Here is a 22136-nt window from a genome sequence, read left to right as displayed (position 1 = left end):
TGTAGGGAATAGTGAATGAGGGTATGGGGGTGATTTCGAACACAGCCAAGGTCTTCAGGATGACTAGGCAGGTAAGTAGGAGAAGGCCGGAAGCTGGACTACAGGAGCAGGACTAGACAACTTGAATGTGTGGGGCTTCTAGTGTCATCCGTTTCCACTTATTTGAGCTGTACAAAAACAGTCCGTTAAGCTACTTGATATTGCAAACTGTTTTTTGTTATCATATTATTTTCATCGTAATCATAAATACTTTGGTTTATAGCATTTTACCAGATACTGCACTTTGTCATTCTTCTACTTGTTTACCTATTGGACATTCACAGAAATTAGCTTACTTTCATGATACACAATAAGGTCAATATGAGAATGTCTCAACTACTAAAATGAATGGCCATTATATAGCTAGAGATCCCATTTTCTAGATACTGTATCGGCCATTGACAAATCGCAACGTGCACAGACATGGAGTGTGCTCAAAGATCTCAGGCTACGAGTGAGAATGCTTGTTTGGTTCCATGAGGATAAAGGCTAAGCACTGCATGAATGAAGGAGTAAGAGGGAGGGGACGAGGGTTCGAGAGGGCAGCAGGGGCTGCCTGTGAGCTTTTCAGCGGGGGTTTGCCCTCTGCAACGGCCCACAGCAGACAGGTGCTATACGACATGTTGACACAGCTGCTCTGCCACTTCCTGTTGATCCTTCTCAACAAGAGCGTCCATCAGCAAGCGTGAGGACCCCCACGAGAGCACCCGAAGAGAATACCCATTTTTTTTCTGAAAATCTGTTGTCCATAAGAAGAAAAAACCCTTGGCAGGAAAACACTCTCATTATTTTCAAATCCGCCTGCAATTCTGGCAAACATCTCTTTGGGAGAGCTGCTCCGAAACGCTGTTCTGTGCCCTTTCCCACTGCCATCAGAGTAAGGTCACGGCTTTGGGAGATAGTCAAATGTGATTTCAGAGAAGGCAAATGTGCCGTGCCTCCTCCAGCACAGGGCTATGGAAACACATGCAAACGCAAGGGGTGTGTTAGCGACCGCTCTACTGGAAGTCTTTTCGAGGATTTGGTCGTGATGAGGACATGCAAAACTGGGTCAGCCTTTTTCTTTAGGCCCTGAATGTAAACACCAGAGATTACAGCGGCGAGCTTAATTACTTTTACAAGATCCACAGCTGCCTTTTACTGCCGACAATCTGTCACCGTGTTCAAAAAGTTAAGAGCAGCGTTACGACAAAACAGCATATTTATTAGTCATTTGAAGGATGGAATAAATAAAATCAGAAGAGACTCTGTTTTCCACAATCAAACAAATAACTAAGCATGTTTACCAATTATGTACTGCTGAAAATATTCTGGTAGCCCTTTATGTAAACGACAGTAGGAGGACACTAAAGAAAGCAGATAAAGCGACCAGGATGCTTTTCAGGAAGGTTATGTTATGTTACGATATGTAAATGAATGAACTCAATAAAACAGCTGTGACTCACACTAGACCTTAGCCTAATGCTGTTTGACACAAGACTGTGAAAAAACAAATGCCAGAATCAAGCCAGAAGTGCCAAATGTAAGCCAGATTTGGCCCAGACTCTGTTGCTATCTGGGTATAACCATGGAAGAGTGTCTAAACTATGTTATACTACACACATCTCCAACACACATTTCCTGCATGAATTCAGTACATTAATAAATTACTTATCTCTCAGTCTGGATATGATCATGACACATGGGCCAAAATCCCATCCATCCATCAATAAATATGTATGGACCTTTGGTTAGCCTATAGGCCACATTTAGACAGATAGATAGTAAACAAAAAAAAAAAAAAAACAAACAAAAAAAAAAAGTTGTTTCATTAGACACCACGTTATGAATGAGTAATGTGCCTTAATAAAGCATTTTGTTAATGATAACTGTAAGAACAGCAAGCAGAATATATGGCTATGTTTCAAAGCCCGATGAACTCGCAATCTAAAAATCTGCATTTTGGGACATCATAGTAGCATCATCAGCCGCTGACTCATGACGTCCTTAACTGCTGCTGTCTAGATAGGGAGCTGACTAGGTTTTGAGACACAGCCCTGGTTATGACTCTAATAATCGCTGCTCTAACATATGCTTATATTCAGAAATAATAAATCAAGTCAGACCCTACTGGGAAGATAAAATGTTTATTTTTACGCAAAACGAAAACAAACACGCGCACGCGCGCGCGCGCGCACACACACACACACACACACACACACACACACACACACATTAAACAATACATACACGCGCGCCAGCGCGTACACACGCAAGCTCTCGATGAGCGCTGACTCTCTTTATACTGCGACGGTTCCTTCTCTCTCCCCTATATAAAGCCACTATTTACACTATCATTCTTTTAAAGCTCTATAATAAATACATACATATACAATCCACTCACCTGTAAAGAAAGTAAAATCCTATTTCCGTCTTATAAATGGAAAGTAGACGCGTTTATCCATCGTATCACAGCGCCCGGCAGTACATTGTTGACACACTCGTCGACGGAGAGCCGAGCCGAGCGGAGCCGGTGAGGGGAGGAGCTTCCTGTCTGATGTGGGCAAGGCCTACGTGAGGAGTTTCCCGCCTCAGGGAAGCGACGTAACCAATCCTCCTACATCAAGTAGGGTGCGTGACTGCATGCTACTAGGCTACGTCAGCGTGACTAAATTGATATTCATGAGATAATACTTCAGCATAGTGAGGAGAAGGGGGAAGGGTAACGAGCACCTGCTCTCAGGGGCCGGGCGCACCCCACATTAAGTGGCAGTGTTTCGAATTAAATTCTCTTTATACACAAGGAGAAATATCAACAACAGAGCGAGAACAAAACTACACTTAACAGTGGATACGTAGGCCTATAAGATTACAGTGTGTGTGTGTATATATATATATATATATATATATAAGGAAAGGATGCATTACTATATGTAATGTAATACACATTACAATATGCAATACGTTACAATATAACTTCCTGTAAAGCTGATTTGAAACTTGTGAAAAGGACTATACAAATGAATATGACTTCCAGTGAGATTCGGTGAAATGAGCAGCAGGGGGCAGCACATCCTCCCTCATCAGGGACTCTCAATACAATAAGAGTTCACAACATGCTTAGGGACACCGTCAGTGACATTACAGCATTTTCAGCACAATCATTTCCTCATATCAAAGATGCACATTCAATATTTACTTAATAAAACATCTGATATCCAACCAAGTATTTAAATGATAGTATGTCATAAAACTGGGAGCAACCTTTGGGACTAAAAGAAAGCTTACCTATCTACATCAGCATTGGAAAGACACAGGCTATACGGGCCCATCAGCCTAAAACCAGAACTAACAAGCATAAACCGCAAAAGTTGGGTCTTTTTTTTTTAGCAGGGCCAATACCTGCTTTGAATCACATTTAGACCTTCACTGGTTTAATCAGCTTGCAGCTACTGCTATGATTGGTGTATTCACAGTAATATGCATCGATATGCTAGGCTACATTAAAGTGAGACTAAACTTTTACTTCTGTGGTGTCCTGAAGGTATCACAGCAGTATCAAAACTAGAAGAATAATTTAAATTTGAACATTATAGCTTGTGCTTTTGCAATTCTGATGGGGCCATGCCCAATAACCTCTTTTCTTTTTGTAAGTGGATTAGAGAGAGGAAATGTGGCTGTCTCTCACTGTGACATTCAAGTTTGCCACCCACTTCTCAAGCAACTTGACCGGCACTTCCCTGGGATCTGAGCCAGAGGAACGTCTAAGAGACACCCTTACTCTTGTCATAACATTAGAACACTCTCCTGAGCACTAGACCCTCTGTGTTGAGTGTATATCTGGGTCATTCCGTGTTAAAATCAAACAAATTTCAGAAACTTCCCGGCTCAAATTTTTTATTTTGTTAATATTTTTCTGTAGAAAGACAAACATAAATCGAGATGAAACCCAAAAATATTAAATGTTGTGGATGTATATTTACTTTAGAAAGCAGCATCATTATTTTATTTTTACACAAAGATTGGTATCTAGTAAAATCGGTTGACTTTAGCAATCTTTGTTGCATTATATGCCAATGGTGACAGTGACAAAAATGGAATAAAGCATTTTTTTGCCTTAAGTTTGCATGCCTCTTACTCAAGAAGTATTAAAAGTATTTCACTATAATTTTAGATTCTGGTTCTAAACAAACATTTATTTTAATATCTTAATTTTAAAGGCCCTCGATGTTTTAGTCCCAGAGATATGGAGATCTTATTTGTGGCTCCACGAGCAAATTGGTAAATTGTACACATTTTCAGAGGTCAAAAAACAAATGTGGGTCACTTTTCATACAGCTGATACTTTTTCCTTTTAAAGAGGAATATCTGAAGAGCAAATGATGTTGAAATTAGAAATGTATCTAATTTTTTTCTATCAACACAACTGCATAGAACATACTTGTCTGAGTGCCAAAAATATTCATTTTCCAAAGTTTGCATGCCTGTAACTCTAAAAGTATTAAAGATATCACAATGATTTTAGATTCTGGTTCTTAACAAACATTTATTTTGAAATCTTCATTTTCAAGGCCCTATATATATGGTTCAGTCACATAGATATGGGGATCTCAATGCAGCTCCATGTTCAGTTTGTTGAATTGTACAAATTTTCATCATTGATCAAAAACCAAATGTGGTTCACTTTGCACATAGCTGATACGTGTTGCAATTAAAGAGGAATATCTGAAGGATAATGTTTAAACTAATAATGTATCTCGTTTCTCTCTATCAAAACAACTGCACATAACATACCTGTCTAAGTGCCAAAGGCACATCAATAATCTATATTTGAATCAGTTTCATATTTGAAAGAAATCATTTTGTTCATTTTAACAGCTTCTGAAGCTACCAAGAGTTCAAAAACACAGTATCATAACTACATGTTACCACATTGAAATACTGTATATCTCTTTAAGATTGAACCATATAGGGCCTTGAAAATTACGATTCCAAAAGAAACGTTTCACAGGAACAAGAATCTAAAACGATATTAAGATATATTTAACACTTCTTAAGTTGCAGACATGAAAACTTCTGAAAAATATTTTTTGGTCCTCAGAGAAGGATGTTCGGATGAGGGAAACAAAATACATTTCAAGTTTCAGCATTATTTGTTCTTCAGACATTCCTCTTTAAACACAATAAGTAACAGCTGTTTGAAAAGTCAGCCATATTGGGTTTTTGACCATTAAAAAAATAGTAAAATTCAACAATTTGAACATGAAGTCGTATTAGGATATCGATAACTATGTTATTGAACCTAGGGACTTAAAAATGAAGATTTTAAAAGAAAATTGTACTAAGAATTAGAATCTATAAGGATATTCTAATCTATAAAGATATCTTTAATGCTTTTAGAGTTACAGGCATGCAAACTTTATAAAAATAGTATTTATGGCACTCAGACAGGTATATTCTATGCAATTGTGTTGATGGAAAAAAACAAGTTACATGTCTAGTTTCAACATTATTTGTTGTTCAAATATTCTCCTTAAAAAAAAAAAAAAAAAAGTCAACTGTATGCAAAGGAACAAACTTAGTGACTAATTTACTCATGGAGCTGCATTAAGATCTCCATATCTCTGGGACTTTAAAATGCCATATAGGGCCTTTAAAATGAAGATACCAAAATAAATGTTTGTTAATAACCAGAATCTAAAAGGATATTAAAATATATTTGAGTTAAAGGCATGCAAACTTGAGGGGGAAAAAAAACTTGAGTGCTTTTTCCCAATTTTGATCTGTCACTGTTGGCATATACAGTGAGGAAAATAAGTATTTGAACACCCTGCTATTTTGCAAGTTCTCCCACTTAGAAATCATGGAGGGGTCTGAAATTGTCATCGTAGGTGCATGTCCACTGTGAGAGACATAATCTAAAAAAAAAAAATCCAGAAATCACAATGTATGATTTTTTAACTATTTATTTGTATGATACAGCTGCAAATAATAATTTGAACACCTGAGAAAATCAATTTTAATATTTGGTACAGTAGCCTTTGTTTGCAATTACAGAGGTCAAACGTTTCCTGTAGTTTTTCACCAGGTTTGCATACACTGCAGGAGGGATTTTGGCCCACTCCTCCACACAGATCATCTCTAGATCAGTCAGGTTTCTGGGCTGTCGCTGAGAAACACAGAGTTTGAGCTCCCTCCAAAGATTCTCTATTGGGTTTAGGTCTGGAGACTGGCTAGGCCACGCCAGAACCTTGACATGCTTCTTACAGAGCCACTCCTTGGTTATCCTGGCTGTGTGCTTCGGGTCATTGTCATGTTGGAAGACCCAGCCTCGACCCATCTTCAATGCTCTAACTGAGGGAAGGAGGTTGTTCCCCAAAATCTCGCAATACATGGCCCCGGTCATCCTCTCCTTAATACAGTGCAGTCGCCCTGTCCCATGTGCAGAAAGTGAAAGTGACACGTGACGGCCAAGTATGGTAACCCATACTTGGAATTTGACCTCTGCATTTAACCCATCCAAGTTAATGCACACACATTAGGAGCAGAGTAGTGAGTAGTTAACACACACACACTGCAAACGTGGATACACACACCCAGAGCAGCCTTTGTGTGGCGCCCGGGGAGCGATAAGGGGTTAGGTGCCTTGCTCAAGGGCACCTCAGTCATTTCCCACCGGTTCTGGAATCGAACCAGCAACCTTTGGGTTACCAGTTCAACTCCCTAACCACTAGGCCATGACTGCCCCCTAGGACCCCACGAGGTGAGATCTTGCATGGAGCCCCAGTCCGAGGGAGATTGACAGTCATGTTTAGCTTCTTCCATTTTCTAATGATTGCTCCAACAGTGGACCTTTTTTCACCAAGCTGCTTGGCAATTTCCCCGTAGCCCTTTCCAGCCTTGTGGAGGTGTACAATTTTGTCTCTAGTGTCTTTGGACAGCTCTTTGGTCTTGGCCATGTTAGTAGTTGGATTCTTACTGATTGTATGGGGTGGACAGGTGTCTTTATGCAGCTAACGACCTCAAACAGGTGCATCTAATTTAGGATAATAAATGGAGTGGAGGTGGACATTTTAAAGGCAGACTAACAGGTCTTTGAGGGTCAGAATTCTAGCAGATAGACCTGATTTGCACCTGTATCATACAAATAAGTAGTTAAAAAATCATATATTGTGATTTCTGGATTTTTTTTTTTTTTAGATCATGTCTCTCACAGTGGACATGCACCTACGATGACAATTTCAGACCCCTCCATGATCTCCAAGTGGGAGAACTTGCAAAATAGCAGGGTGTTCAAATACTTATTTTCCTCACTGTAATGCAACAAAGTTGGCTAAAGTCAACATATTTTTCTAAGACCTACCAATCTCAGTGTAAAAATAAATTAATGATGCTGCCTTTCTGAAGTCAATTTTACCCCCCTGTAATTTGGCTCCAAATCTCAGGTGAAAATTGTCATTTGACAATCAATCGTCTACAAAATAGTGGATTACTCAAGACAATATACATCTGTGACATTTAGTATTTTGTTTTTTTTCCTTCATTTATGTATTTCTTTCACCAGACAAAAAAATGATCAAAATCAAAAAATTTAGCCAGGGGCCTCTGGTTGAGTTGACACGGAATGACCCATCTGTGTAAGCACAAGATGTTAGCTTGCTCATCTATCTGAAAAGCCTTTAACCTTATTGTCGCCAAGGAGAGTAGGTTCAGCTGACGACATAATCCTGAGAAATGTGGCATGTATGACAGCTTTTATCATCTGCATGCCTGCAAGTCAGCCACACCATTCAGAAATGAGAGGGTTACTTTAAAATGTATTTAGTACAAATGCCTAATTACCAGGTCCAGATGGATACTGAAGACGGATACTTTTTCTAAAATTTTCTGTGCTGATATTTGAGAAAAATCTGTGGAATAAATGGTGAAATATACTAAATTGACTCTTGTTGTCTGCTTAACCAGAAAATATAGGTGGGTCAAGTATATAGGACCTGTCGTCCCAATTTTCAGGGTCCTAGATATTCTATGAATTCCTCCAGGTGTCTTTGATCACATAAACAATTTGTTTCTCATTCAGTTTGTTATAGAGAAATGGAAAGCAGGCATCTGAGGGGTATGTGTGAGATTGCTGCCGCCCCAGGTCACCTATAGTGTGCTGTATTCGTCACTGATGAAGCAGCCTACTTTACGTTATATAGTGGATATTTTAATCCTGCTAGTAACCCCCACTGACACAAAGCATATCTGTAATCTGAATTTTAAATTAATACAGTTGCTCTTCTTGTGTCCTAATCATCATAACAACACATGTATTTCGTTACTCCTCAAGCCAGAATATTCTGTGACACACACCATCAAAAGCCACAGCGGACAGAAAGAGAGGTCATGATGTACGTGAAGCAGGCTAATTCATTATGACATTAAACATTCATGACCTGAAAGATGCTGTGAGGATGTTTTCCAAAAACACACATTTACATTTCAAATTTCACAGTGTAAAAAGTGGAGTTCAGCTCAGCCTGGGGTCTGATGCATCAAAATCTCCCCACACATCCTGTAATTTAGATTTGTCTGTTTCTCTCTGGCTCTGGCCTGGGGCAGCTTTCTCTTAATTTAATAAAGGGCTTAAGCTTCAATCTGCTTTTGAAGGATCTTACTGCTATTAAATTCATTACAATATATCACACACTGGAGACAAGGCTGTGGGCAGTGAGTGGCCCCTGAAATGAATTAATGAAGAACTCAAAAAAAGAGAGAGAATATCTGCCTCTGATCCACTCCGCTGCAGAAGCCTTATATCAGATCTATACATAAAGGTAACGATCTCTAAGTAGGCTATGTATAATTGTTCTCATTACTGTAGTTAAATGCCATTATGTTGTGCGTATGTACAGTATATAGAGCTCTATCTACATACATGTGTATATGGTATACTGTTTAACATGCTTGGCTTTCACAATAAGCTTAACTGGTTTTTAATAGGCTATGTGTCTCATTCCATGTTAATGTTAAATATATGTAAATTAACTAATTGATCACTATCCCAGGGTCTATAAATGTAAAATTTGAAATATGGAAAATAGACTACCAAGAACGAATTACTAAATTAGAAAATTAACAGTGTTAAACATAAACAAGATAACCCAGGATTATATAAAAAAAATTCACAGGCATCACAACATGGCAGTATAAACTCAACTATGATGTACTTCCTGACTAATTCAAATTTCTTCTTTTCAGTGTATAAATGAGATTACTGTGTCAGACACACTTTCTATTATTTGATTAATCTATTTAAAGGTGGAGTTGGCAATTTCAGAGAGGCTAGCAATAACAATCTTGCTTTGAAAGCATAAGATCCCACCCTCCTTTTAAAGCGCTCTCCAAAGCCACTCCAAAACACATCTATCTACATGTCATCACTAGAATCGGCCATTAAAAAACATGTTTTTTTGTTCTTTTTACTTTCACTGAAGTAATAATTAATAACACACAACTTTACCTCTCATTCCAGCCAGATGATCTGAAGGTAGCTGCTCACATCTCAGCCTGCCTGACTGACATTTCTTGCAGGACGAAGGACCACCACCTTCAACTCAACCTTGCGAAGACAAGAACTGCTTGTGGTCTCAGCCAACCCAACACTTCCTCACAACTTCTCCAGTCAGCTAAGTTCGTCAACCATAACTCCATCCAGGACAGGAACCTTGGAGTTGTGATTGATGATCAGTTAAACTTCACAGACCACATTGCTAGAACTGCCTGGTCCTGTAGATTTGCCTTATTCAACATTAGGAGGATCAGGCCCTTCCTATCGAAGCAACTCCTTGTCCATGCTCTTGTTCTATCCAGACTGGACTATTGTAATGCTCTCTGGCAGGCCTTCCAGCATCAAGTGTCAAACCTCTGCAAATGATCCAGAATTCTACAGCAATAGTGGACTTTAATGAGCCGAAGAGAATGCATGAAATTGCACTGGTTGCCAATTGCCGATCGCATCAAATTCAAGGCACTGATGTTTGCCAACAGAACAACCACTGGCTCTGCCCCTTGGTATCATGTTGAAAAAGTTTGGTGTGAATTTGTACGTATTCAAACAAAAATAGCTGACTTTCTGATGGTCGGAGCTAATAACTTAAAATTAGAAAGTATTCCGGCTGAATGAGAACAATATATGTAGTTTATAGTGACTGTAAAACTAGGTAAAACTAACCCCCCACTTTAGTCAAAAGGTGGCGCTACTGAGCCTCTCTTACAGGCTTTGCCCATGTCTACTGGCCGACAACTTTGATGTGCATGGCGAGTTTCGTGCAATTTGAAGCGGGCTAAGAGTTTCAAAAACACTCAAAAAGAATATTAAAGTTTGCAGTTTTCCATGACAACAGTAGCAAGAATCCTTTCACAGGCGTACATCTGCAGTGTCTTGCCATTATTCTGACAAAGTTTGAAGCAAATCGGGTAAAAATCTGTCAATGTATGCAGAAGTTATAACACATTTCCAGTTCCCCCTTCTTTTTTTTCTTCTTTTTCTTCTTTTTTCCCCCATAAATTCGTTGCCTCGCCATGGCCAAACCATTCGAGATATAAAAAATCAGTTCGCAATTTAGCACCCTCAGTGTCTTGGCTTCATGATGACTGAATTTGGTGGTGATCGGATTAATCCCCTAGGGGAGCATATCAAATTTCAGAGCATGAATTTTTCAAACAACCCATAATAGCCGACTTTCTGTTGGGCTGGCGTATGGTTTAGAGTGTGAAAGATATTTGGCCTGATGAGATCTATAAGTGTATGAAGTTTGGTTACTGTAGGTGAAAAGGGGTGCGCTACAGAGCCCCTCAAATACAACCATATAAAAGGGTGCGCCACAGAACCACCCCCTCCCCCATCAACTTGTGCCGGCCCTGATGGACAAAGATTCCAACGTGTGTGCAAAGTTTCAAGAGTTTTTGAGCATGTTAAGGGCCCCAAAAGTGCCCAAAAGTAAAAAAATAAAATTAAATTAAAATAAAATAAAATAAAACTACCTAAAGAAAACAATAGGGCCTTTCACACCTTAGTGCTTGGGCCCTAATTATTTTGCCATTGCTACAGATATAAATATTGGCTTCGCTGCATACCCCTATTTGTGTGAATAAAACAGCCTTGATATAGAGTATAAAAATGTGTTGTTTTTGTCAACATACTTAAACATCAGCACATTAGTTATGTAAATGCACTCAAGTGTGTGTTTGTGTGTGTGTTTGTAAAGTTAAGACATGAAGGTTGTAGCCTCTGCTGCGGCCCAGCTAACACATAGAGACCATCTATTCTCATTGCATTGCTCAACATCAAAGGCCTGCTGACCTTCCTCTGCAAACACACACACTGAATTGGCTCGCTGTTTGTCTTTCTCTTCATAATATCAAACAGTTTTCAGAGTCCTTCAGATTTTCTGTAGTACAGCTCAGGCAAGCTTTAGCTTTTTACAGACCCATACAGACACAGCAGGATTTCACCAGAGATTTGGATCATTCATCACCCAATATGACACACAGTTTGACCTCAGGGTCATAAGGTCATGACAGACGGTCAAAGACAGAGGAGGAAGAGGCAGAGTCTGTGTAGTGGGCAGCAAGAGAAGACCACAGTTCAGTGAAAGCTTTAAGACCAGACAATAAGCCAGGGGATGGGCTGGCTTTGAGAGCTGTTTGACAATCGTTGTCATGTTTACTGGACTGCCTTGGTAAAAAGCCTCAATCACATATAAGAGTTAAGTATAGCCAACTATAAAACCTCATCCTCGATGCAAAAAGAGTACTGTATTGTTCCGAAGACGACCCTGAATATAAGATGACCCCCTTTCAAAATGTACCTTTTGGAAAAAGGCTTTTTGAAGACCAAATATTGTCTTTTATATTGTCTCACTTTTCTTTCTTTTTTTCTTTTTTTACAGCATATGTTGGCATGTCAAAAACACAAAAAACACATCCACATTATCATTACCTGATCTAGGAGATACTGTTTGAATGTTCCCTATGTTTCAGGCTAGAGCAGCCTCTAAGGCCTCGTTAACACAGTCAGTGAAATGTGACCGATTTTTTGCTCATATGTGACACAGATCGGATGTGTTCTATGACCGTGTAAACAGGAAAAAAACGCATGCATTCGGATATTGCGAGATCGGTTTCAGCCCTCATTCATATGTGGAAATAAATCAGATATAAATCAGATATGTGCCAATGCGACTGTCATGTAAACAGGCAGATCGGATTTTCTGAGGCATTAGGCTACGTCTCCGCGGTTTAATGACAAGAGCAATCCCGACGCGCATCTGCAAAGGGACGGATGGCCCGGCAAAACGTTGTGTCGTCGTAGGTGAGGAATGTGGATCAATCGTCCATCTGTGCAAGAACCCCCTTTAAGCATGCACGATATTTCAGATAGTATGGCAAGTGTAAACACATGAATCGGATATGGGTCACAATTGAAAGAACGTGTAAACGGATGGTCAAAAAAATCACATAATATGTGATTATATATAATATATACTATATTATAGGCAACAAATCAGAATTGGGCATCAAGACCTGCAGTGTAAACGAGGCCTAAGCGTCCTAAGCGTGAGTATCAGGTTTCTATGGGAACCGAAGCTTCTAACACCAGCTGCAGCGATGCAATGACTTTACCAATCAGCCATTGGCTCTTCTACTTGGAAGGTGGGACGTATTCCACCATATTGCGCGTTGCAGTTTCTCCCATAAGTAATAGAGTGGTGCAGGTATGACATCACTTTGTAGGCTAAAACACAGAAATGAGTTAGCATGGGTTTTTTGTCAATGGGTTAATGTCAATGGATTTTTTTAATGGGATTTCGGTTAAATGGCTGAAATAAGGTTTGTGGTGACCATAAGCTCAAGACATTTTTACGTTTTATTCTATGACATAAAGTACATCAGTATTACCCAACTCGTGATTTTTTTTTTTAAGCTGTTACATGTCTTGAAAAAGGCGGTTGCAAACAAGTGGCTAAATGAGACTACAGAGGCTGTCGAAGAGATTAAAGGGATGGTTCGGAGTAAAATCAACCTAGGGTCCTTTGCACCATGACATCGAGCCAAACACCCCTTGGTGTTTTCCCCTATTATTTTCTCTTGGTTGAACATTTATAAAGTTAGAGCTTATTTAGAGACATCAGCCGAATGGCTTAGTGCAGGCGCTATTGGCTCCAAATTTGTATCTCGTAAATTACCCCACTAATAATGCCCAGAATGGTCCCAAACTTCTACAGTAGTACAAATAGGTTCTGTACTCATAAACCGAGGCATTGGGAAGTTTGTAAGTACATCAGGAGTTTATTTAAATAACACTTGCCTGACGGCTCATGCTACTGCTAACCCGGACACCAACGTCACTTCACTGAGTTGAAAAAAGAACGTAAAAGTCCTGACAGAAAGCGATGCAAAAGGATGTAGTGTAACAACGAATTATTATTTTTTCCGAAGTGTTGACAACTTAGTGTTAACTAATAATTGTTATAAACTGGTACTGCCAACAAAATATTAGTGCATTCCTGGAACTGGGCGTCGTTACACTACATCCTTATGCATCGCTTTCTGTCAGGACTTTTACGTGCTTTTCTATAAAATACATTTTTTAAATGTGACAGATGTAAACTTTTTTTCCCTTTGGGGGAAATTAAACTGAATTATCTAAATTCATTATTTAAAGATTAATCTGCATATTAGTCTGGGATATGAGTATTTCAACACTGGAAAATGTATACTTTTCTGTAATGTGACAATTTGACTGCACCGTAAAAAGTGAGTTATGATATTGTTGGTTAATATTAGTTTTTCCTGCCCATTTGGCATTGGATTCATTAGCAGAAAATATCTTTCAGAGTTTTTTTTATTTTTTATGAAAGTTAAGGAAAACAAAGATTTGTATCTTCCGAATAACTGATGAATCATTCACAATAATACCAGAGAGACCTTTATTGAGAAAGTGAGAAAACAGTCATCGTTGATTTCATGTTGTCATTAACACTGGTTGAACTAAGTTAATTAAATGAGAAACATCTCTCTCTCTCTCTCTCTCTCTCTCTCTCTCTCTCACACACACACACACACACACACACACACACACACACACACACACACACACACACACACACACACACACACACAGGTGCTGCTCTATTAACAGACGTAGCAGCAATGTCTGTCAGAATGGCTGACCCGACTATTACACTTCTTCTCTCTGCTCAACCCTTCTATACGCTGATTTCACGCAGCCGCCATTTTGAAATCGAAAGTGAGGCTCCGGTGGGAAGAACCCCGGAAGTAAAGATAAACAACAATGCCTTGGATTACCAACCTGAAGCTGCTGCCGCGATTTACACTATTGGATGTTAATATCCAATATAGGATATGTATATAGTTCATTCCTGCTTCGTTTTTTACATTCTGAATTATATATAAAAAAAATATTTTATTTATAAATGAATTTCACTGTATATAGTCTAAAGTACGAAAGAAATGTTTGTACATTTTTAGAATTGACAAAACATCATTAAACACAACAATACGCCATCACATTCACGACTCTCCTGTGATTAAAGGCGACACTTCCGGTTTTCTTCCCACTGGAGCCTCGCTTTCGATTTCAAAATAACGGCTGCGTGAAATCAGCGTATTGATCACAGTACCACACACCATTGATCCTGCAAACCAACCACGAGCAGTGTCCCACCCTCTCCTCCATTTGTTCATACACACTTTCACTCACATCTGAAATGCACACTCACACTCATGGCCATCAGTTTGTTGGTTGCAGTCTGGATAGATGTGATGTAATATAAATCTAACATAAATAATTTTTTACCATGGTAGGTTTTATAAAATATTATCCTGTGCTAACATGCTTCAGCTATATGGCCTTAGACGTACTACACTGACTTCTCATTTATGAACAATATCAGACAGACCGACTTTTTGTTTTTATTACCATAACCATTTACTGTCTTGATAAATAAATAGTGTATGATGTATCAGTCTTCAGATTGAGTTTTAGTAGAGCATTTATTAATTTCCAAGTCAAAACTACATTATGATCAACAAATTACATATCAAATTACAAACGTAATCATAGGAATTGTATTATATTGTGATTTTATTTGATAACTTCTTACTTCTGTCATTGTCAGCCCTGGGGTATTGTGGGTCAGCAGATAAATGCTTCCATCTAAAGTTGTAATTCAGTCATAACGTGTTAGTCCATATATAAATTATAGTGAAAGCCAAGGAGTCATGAATTTAGATATGGCAAAAATTAAGTAATGTCTATGTTTAAGACACACACACAAGCATATGAAATGTTCCTGGAAGCTGTCCAAGTTCTCACCTTGTACTCTAATCACGCAGATGGTAAGTTTTACCACAAAAACTGTCTGCTCCTATTATTACTGGCCCGTCATTAGCATAGTGAATACTTAGCTCTCAAACCTCATGTGTAGTAATTGAGTTCAATTCAAACGCATTCTGTAGCAATTGGTTGCAGATTTTAATATGCTATACTATAATATGACTAGGACAATAGCTGTTAGGATTTTGTTCTGTTTGGTGGACATTTAGGTTGGTGGACCTTCTGTTTGATTTGGTCCCTGTTTCCTCTGTGTAGTTCCTATCTCCTTAGTTGTCATAGTGACTTATTATGACCTTGTTTGTTTCCATAACCTATGATATTCACCTGTGTCTTAGTTTCCTGTTTGTCTATACCCGTCAGTTTTCAGTTTGTCGGTTCTCATGTAGAGTGGTTTTTGTTCTACCATCTTGGATATTATTCTGATTTTGTTTTGATAATTAAATGTTTTGACTGTTTTAATTCTCTCTTTCGTGTCTTTGGACAAGGCCATAACAATAGCACACAACTTGTATGGATTTTTTGTTGTCCAGTACCCATTCACTTGGAAAAAAAACTGCATGAACATTCAGCAGTTTTTTTCTTTGAATGCTTGTGTGTACGTGTATGTGTTTTTGTGTTGATGGAGGAAATTATAGCATTTAAAACAGGCCACAGCTCAGCAATGTATCTCAGAAGTGTTTCTCAAAATGTATTACAATATACTCCCAAAATACTTTACTCTAAAGTAAAAATCCATAACCTCTACGTTTATCAGGTGATGTGTGTATGCATAGAGTAAAAGCACTCACTTGCTCAGCCCACAGAACAGATGGCAATCTGGATCCAAGCAACTGTTTTGGCCAAAGCAAATATTTGTCAAATTATAACATACTACTACATAATCTCCACCAGAATAACTCACACACAGGGGATTATGAGAGACGTTCTAACTCGTGCTAGACAAAGACAAGGCATGCGGATTACATGTGAGGTATTTTCACTTGAACAGTCAACAAAGATTGTTTCGGCTGTACAACAGCTCTAGAAGAAATTCATTGTGCAGTTTAAATTCAGCATTGATTCATTTCTGTTGTAAAAATCATTAGTAATTTTGGAGTCTCCTACAACAGGTTTACATGCATCAAAGGTAAAAAAACTGTTTCATTTTCTTCCTTTCCTCATTTCTCTCCTTTCCGCAAGCTACTCTGCTCTGATTGGCCAGACAGCTCAGTCTGTTGTGATTGGTTTACCGCGTACAGCGCACGTGCCGAAAACAAAAACGCCCATTGCCATAACAACGTCAGCTCTCCTGAGGCTTCCTACACCGTAAACTAAAGACAGTAACGAACAATGACGTCGATTTTATCATATAAATCCGAGCGCAAGTCCGATGATAAAACATTGGAAGAACTAGTCATTCAACCCAAACCTCCATTGCAAGGACGACTCGAGCAGGACGTTTCTAAGTGATACGCTACACAGTTTGAGGTACATTATGAGATGTTGCAACTGTAATTCCTCACCATCAGCATTAACAAGTGCATGTCCATCAACAAACCAATTATTTTACTTGTAAGTTACTTATATATTTACACAGTATGTTTCTAATTTATTGCGGTGAACATGTGGAAACTGTATCAATAACAGTGCATACATTAGCCGAGCTCTAGCATGAATGTAACATAAACGTTGGTAAAACAAATCTTGCTCCATGCTTAATCTTTCCTCAAAGTAGTGAGAACGACAGACAATCTGCATTAATAGACACAGTTTTAGGTAATAGTGGTCCACAACTGATTAGCATAAGTATTTCAGTGAGACAGTAATAATGTGAGTTAACCAGTTAGCAGGAGACCTACAAAATATAAACTAAGAAAAACTAAGTATTTTGAACACCATCTTTCAAGCAATCTTTCAATCCTGCATTGTACTCCGAGATTTGAGAAGCAGTTGTCAGTGAAATAAAGGGAACACAGCAAAAGTTTAGGATTATGCTGCTGTGGTATCGTGGTAAAGATGAATTTTAACCAATGATTCTTCACATGCTCGTCCTTGGGCAGTGAAAAAAAAACTGGCTTCACAGCATCTTCTCAACATGATGCTATCCAGTATCCACATCAATCAGCTGCAGTGTCTGAGGAGGTTCAAGTTTTCCCTGGTGTCTGCGCGCGCAATTAATGAGCGGGCAATATGCTAATGTTTCATCTTGTCGTCACAACGAAACGGCTTATGACTCGTTTAAAAAACGATTCATTTCATTGACTCTCACTTTTGAAAGACAATGGGCCCTATCTTGCACCCAGCGCAATTGACTTTGTACAGCGACGCATGTATCATTCCTATTTTGCACCCGCGCACAGCGGACTTTTCCCTCCACAGACGCACGTCGGTTAACTAAGAAATACACTTGCGCTCCCGGGGGCGGTTCAGCGCAAAGAGGAGGCGTGTTCCGGCGCAAACGTTCCCTCATGCTATTTTGCACGTTTAGAAAACAGTTCAGCCACTAACCGGAAAAATGTAGTTTAAAGTCAGTGGCGCGTTGCGCATGTTATTCATATGCTATTTTAAGGGCGCATGCTTGGCCATAATCAATGTAGCGTGTGCACAACGCGCATACACTTTGATTCTCTCATCCACACAGAAGCAGCAGTTTTCATTTTTGCAAATCATACATTACGATAGATAGATAGATAGATAGATAGATAGATAGATAGATAGATAGATAGATAGATAGATAGATAGATAGATAGATAGATAGATAGATAGATAGATAGATAGATAGATAGTTTATTATAAAAGCATACATCTAGCTTACACATTTACCCAAATTATCATACGCCTGTTTAACCCAAGTTAATTTGGGTGTGTTTCTCCATCCCCAATGTCACTTCTCTGTGTTTTACAGCCCTGACGAGAACGTCGGTCTCCTCGGCTGTGAACCGCTGCTGGCACGCGTCTGGCAAATCCGCCGTTATAATAGGAATCCGCTATAGAATAAGCGCGTCTGCTCTTAAAGGGAATGTGAGATGACGCTCTGATTGGTTTATTTCACGTTAGGCTACGCCCAAACCACACCTATGATTAATGAAGCTACTTCAGACCAACCCATTTTAGATTTGCGTCGGGCGCAAGAGTCATTTATCCCGCCGGTATAATAGCAACAGCGCCCAAGACCCGCCCACAAAGTTACTTGCGTTTCGCGCTTGATACTTGCGTTTCAGATCGTTAAAATAGGGCCCAATAACTTTATATACGGTGCACTTTCAGATTTAAAACTTTGCAGGATGTTTTCATTCACTTAGAGCTATGTTACACACTACATGAAAGGTCATTTTCAATTTCACAAAGCTATACGGAGCAACAAACGCAATCCACTCAGGCAGACAGGAAACCCCTGTGCAACAGTGAAAACGGGCAGTCTGGACAAAACATTGCTCCTGATAGCTTATTGTAAAAGTATACAGTGAAATTGTGAAACTTTATGAAAATAATGTCACTTTTTTTCTGCTAAGTCCCACCCCTAAAAGGACTCGCCGAATCATCATAAAGAGAAACCAGGCTTTCAGAAATGACAAACACATTGGGCCCTATCTTGCACCCAGCGCAATTGACTTTGTACACCGACGCATGTATCATTCCTATTTTGCACCCGCGCAAAGCGGACTTTTCCCTCCACAGAAGCACGTCGGTAAGTTAGGAAATACACTTGCGCTCCCGGGGGCGGTTCAGCGCAAAGATTCCTTCATGCTATTTTGCACGTTTAGAAAACAATTGCGCCACTAACCAGGAAAAAATAGTTTAAAGTCAGTGGCGCGTTGCGCATGTTATTCATATGCTATTTTAAGGGCGCATGCTTGGCCATAATCAATGTAGCGTGTGCACAATGCACATACACTTTGATTCTCTCATCTACACAGAAGTAGCAGTTTTCATTTTTGCAAATCTTACATTATTACGATAGATAGATAGATAGATAGATAGATAGATAGACAATTTATTATAAAAGCATACATCTAGCTTACACATTTACCCAAATTATCATACGCCTGTTTAACCGAAGTTAATTTGGGTGGGTTTCTCTATTTCAATGTAACTTCTCTCTTTTACGGCCGTGACGAGAGCGTTGCTCTTCTTGACTGTGAACCGCTCCTGGCGCGCGTCTGGCAAATCCGCCGTTACAATAGCAATCCGCTATGGAAAAAGCGCGTCTGCTCTTAAAGGGAATGTGAGAAGACGCTCTGATTGGTTTATTTCACGTTACGCCCAAACCACACCTATGAATAATGAAGCTACTTCAGACCAACCCATTTTAGATTTGCGCCTGGCGCAAGAGTCATTTATCCCGCCGGGAAAATAGCAACAGCGCCGGAGATCCGCCCACAAAGTTACTTGCGCTTTGCGCTTGACACTTGCGTTTCAGATCGTTAAAATAGGGCCCATTGATTTGAAGCTCAATGTACATTGAACAATCAGATGGTTCTTCCCTCATGCCTCTCTAATAGACTCCCAGTTAAGCACAGCATTTAGTCAGGATCAAATATGCAATGTGTAGAGCCTCTTGTCCAATGAACATAAGTCTTATCAGTTAGCAATCACATCTGTTTTCAGTGAAGGAAATGGTATAATAAATATTAATTGCACATAATCAGGAGGTGGCACTGAGGAAGAGTCATAATATGTGGAGAATGATGAAGAATTCCAGAGAAACAGGCAGAGGTAATAGAGAAAAAGGGAATTATTCCGGGCAAAGTAGTAAAGATGCATTGTGGTTGATAAGTTCCTAATGGAAGAGGGCAGAGAGACAGGAAGAGACCATGCAAGAGAAAACCGAGTTCAAGCTCTTACTAATGGACTAATCACATTGATTTCCATTTAGTTGCAGACTCTGATGTTATTTATCATGCTTAACAAAACCACCCGTCTCTCTCTCGCCCTATGTTTTTCTTGGCATCGCCTGTTGTTTAACCAGCGGTGGAATGATGTCCCCAGTGTTTTCTTCCCTCTCACCCGCCCGTCCGCTGACCCTCAGCTCTAAGCCGCCAAACTGCACTAATGTATTGAGGTCTCTTCGTACTATAAGCATATAATCCATCACGGTTTCAACATTCCTGCCTCCACACCCTCCAGCACATGACCCTGACACGTTGTTTTTTACTGACGTCTTACTTTACCAGGAGAACATTAGTGCTTGTTCCTCAGGCTGTGCAGTCTGACAGCATTACAGTTTTATCTAAACATGTTTTAGATAAAATCTGATCTATTTTCTGCTTATTTGCCCCCAAACCGATATTAAAGACAAGAAATGGCATCCACTTCTGTAAGGCATTTCTGATTATTCACCAGTAAACAATGTAGGACGGGGCTTGTTACAACCTATCAATCCAAACAAGCAAGAAAAATTAAATTCTTTCAGAGGCAGAGCAAGTTGTTACATTTTGATGAAAGATTATGAAGACAAAGATTTTAGTGTAATAAAACATGCACAATAAGACAAAAGACTAAGTATTAATAAAGAAAATAAAGAAAATAAAGAAAATCAAGTAAATTTCGACCTTAAGAGTGAACTGAAATGCTTCCATGAAAGCAGCGAGATAAGAAAGGGTGTAGATATTATGTTTGTGGCATTAGTGTAAATGTTACGTCTGTTCTCCACTTATCTCATGACTCCATCTTGTCCTCTTACTGGAAATTAGCAACCCCTTTAAAGCCTGCAGGCTGCTGCGAGAAACGACATATTAGTGAAGAACGACAGAGGCAGAACATAGAAAGATGGACACTGCAGGGAAATCAGGTGTGTAATGGGAAGATTTCATCTGCAACCTGGTCTAAACTTGATAATTGTCTAGACTTGCTCATCAAGAACAGTGTTGGGAAATCTGACTCTTTTGCACAAATCTGGTCTTTTGAAATGCATGTTCATTTTGCTGCTTTCATTTGTCATTGCTGTTTACTACTGTTATTTTGATTAAGTTTTAATTGAGGTGTTTATTGAAATAAGAGTCATTTCATGTGTTCCAGCACAGACTGATTAACCTATTCACATCATATGATATTTAAATTAATAAATAATACCACTGTATTTAGTAGATGTGTGTGTGTATTATATAGTTATACCATAGTGTGTTTTTCTAAATCAGGGGTCGGCAACCTTTATGTCATGAAGTGCCTTTTTTCAAGTTTTAGAGTTAATCACTGTGCCACAACCCATATACAGAACCTTAAATATTTCTGAAGGAATTTTTTCATAAAATTTGTTTTATATTTGTCAAAATCCTTTACTATTTGTTTTCAGGTTTAAATATCACGTTGATTAAGCGATTTCCTATGGGCCTATCTACACCTGGTCATTCATTCATTTTGTTATAAAACTGTTCCGTTTACACTTTACGTCATTGAAAGCTTCATTTTATTTATCATTTTATTTATCATCAGCTAATTTCATGGTCAAAGACAGCAATTGGAGAGAGAGCAACATCAGCACTGGTAAAATAATAGTAACACTACTTTTAATGAAGACGACTGTGTGTTGAGCTGTGGATGTGACGCTGAACTTTGTTTCATTTGCGGAATAGAGAAAAAGGGAATTATTCCGGGCAAAGTAGTTGTTGTATGACCAGAAGGAATCATGCCATACCCTTGGTTTTTGTGAAACTTCGCCACTGATTTACATACAGTATGTGACTTCAACAACCAGATGCATTTTGTCCAGTTTCATCTGGAATGTGAACAAAAA

General features: G+C 39.0%; 1 protein-coding gene across 3 annotated transcripts in view; it reads right to left on the bottom strand.

The window, feature by feature from the left end:
- gse1b (Gse1 coiled-coil protein b) overlaps positions 1-22136 on the bottom strand; it is a 245807-nt gene that overhangs the window by 57213 nt on the left and 166458 nt on the right. The window lies entirely within an intron of this gene.

This window comes from Leuciscus leuciscus (assembly GCF_965113295.1).
Source record: "Leuciscus leuciscus genome assembly, chromosome: 10".
NCBI classification, from domain to species: domain Eukaryota; kingdom Metazoa; phylum Chordata; class Actinopteri; order Cypriniformes; family Leuciscidae; genus Leuciscus; species Leuciscus leuciscus.
Note: the sequence above shows the minus strand (reverse complement) of the source record. Positions and strands in the feature narration are given on the sequence as shown.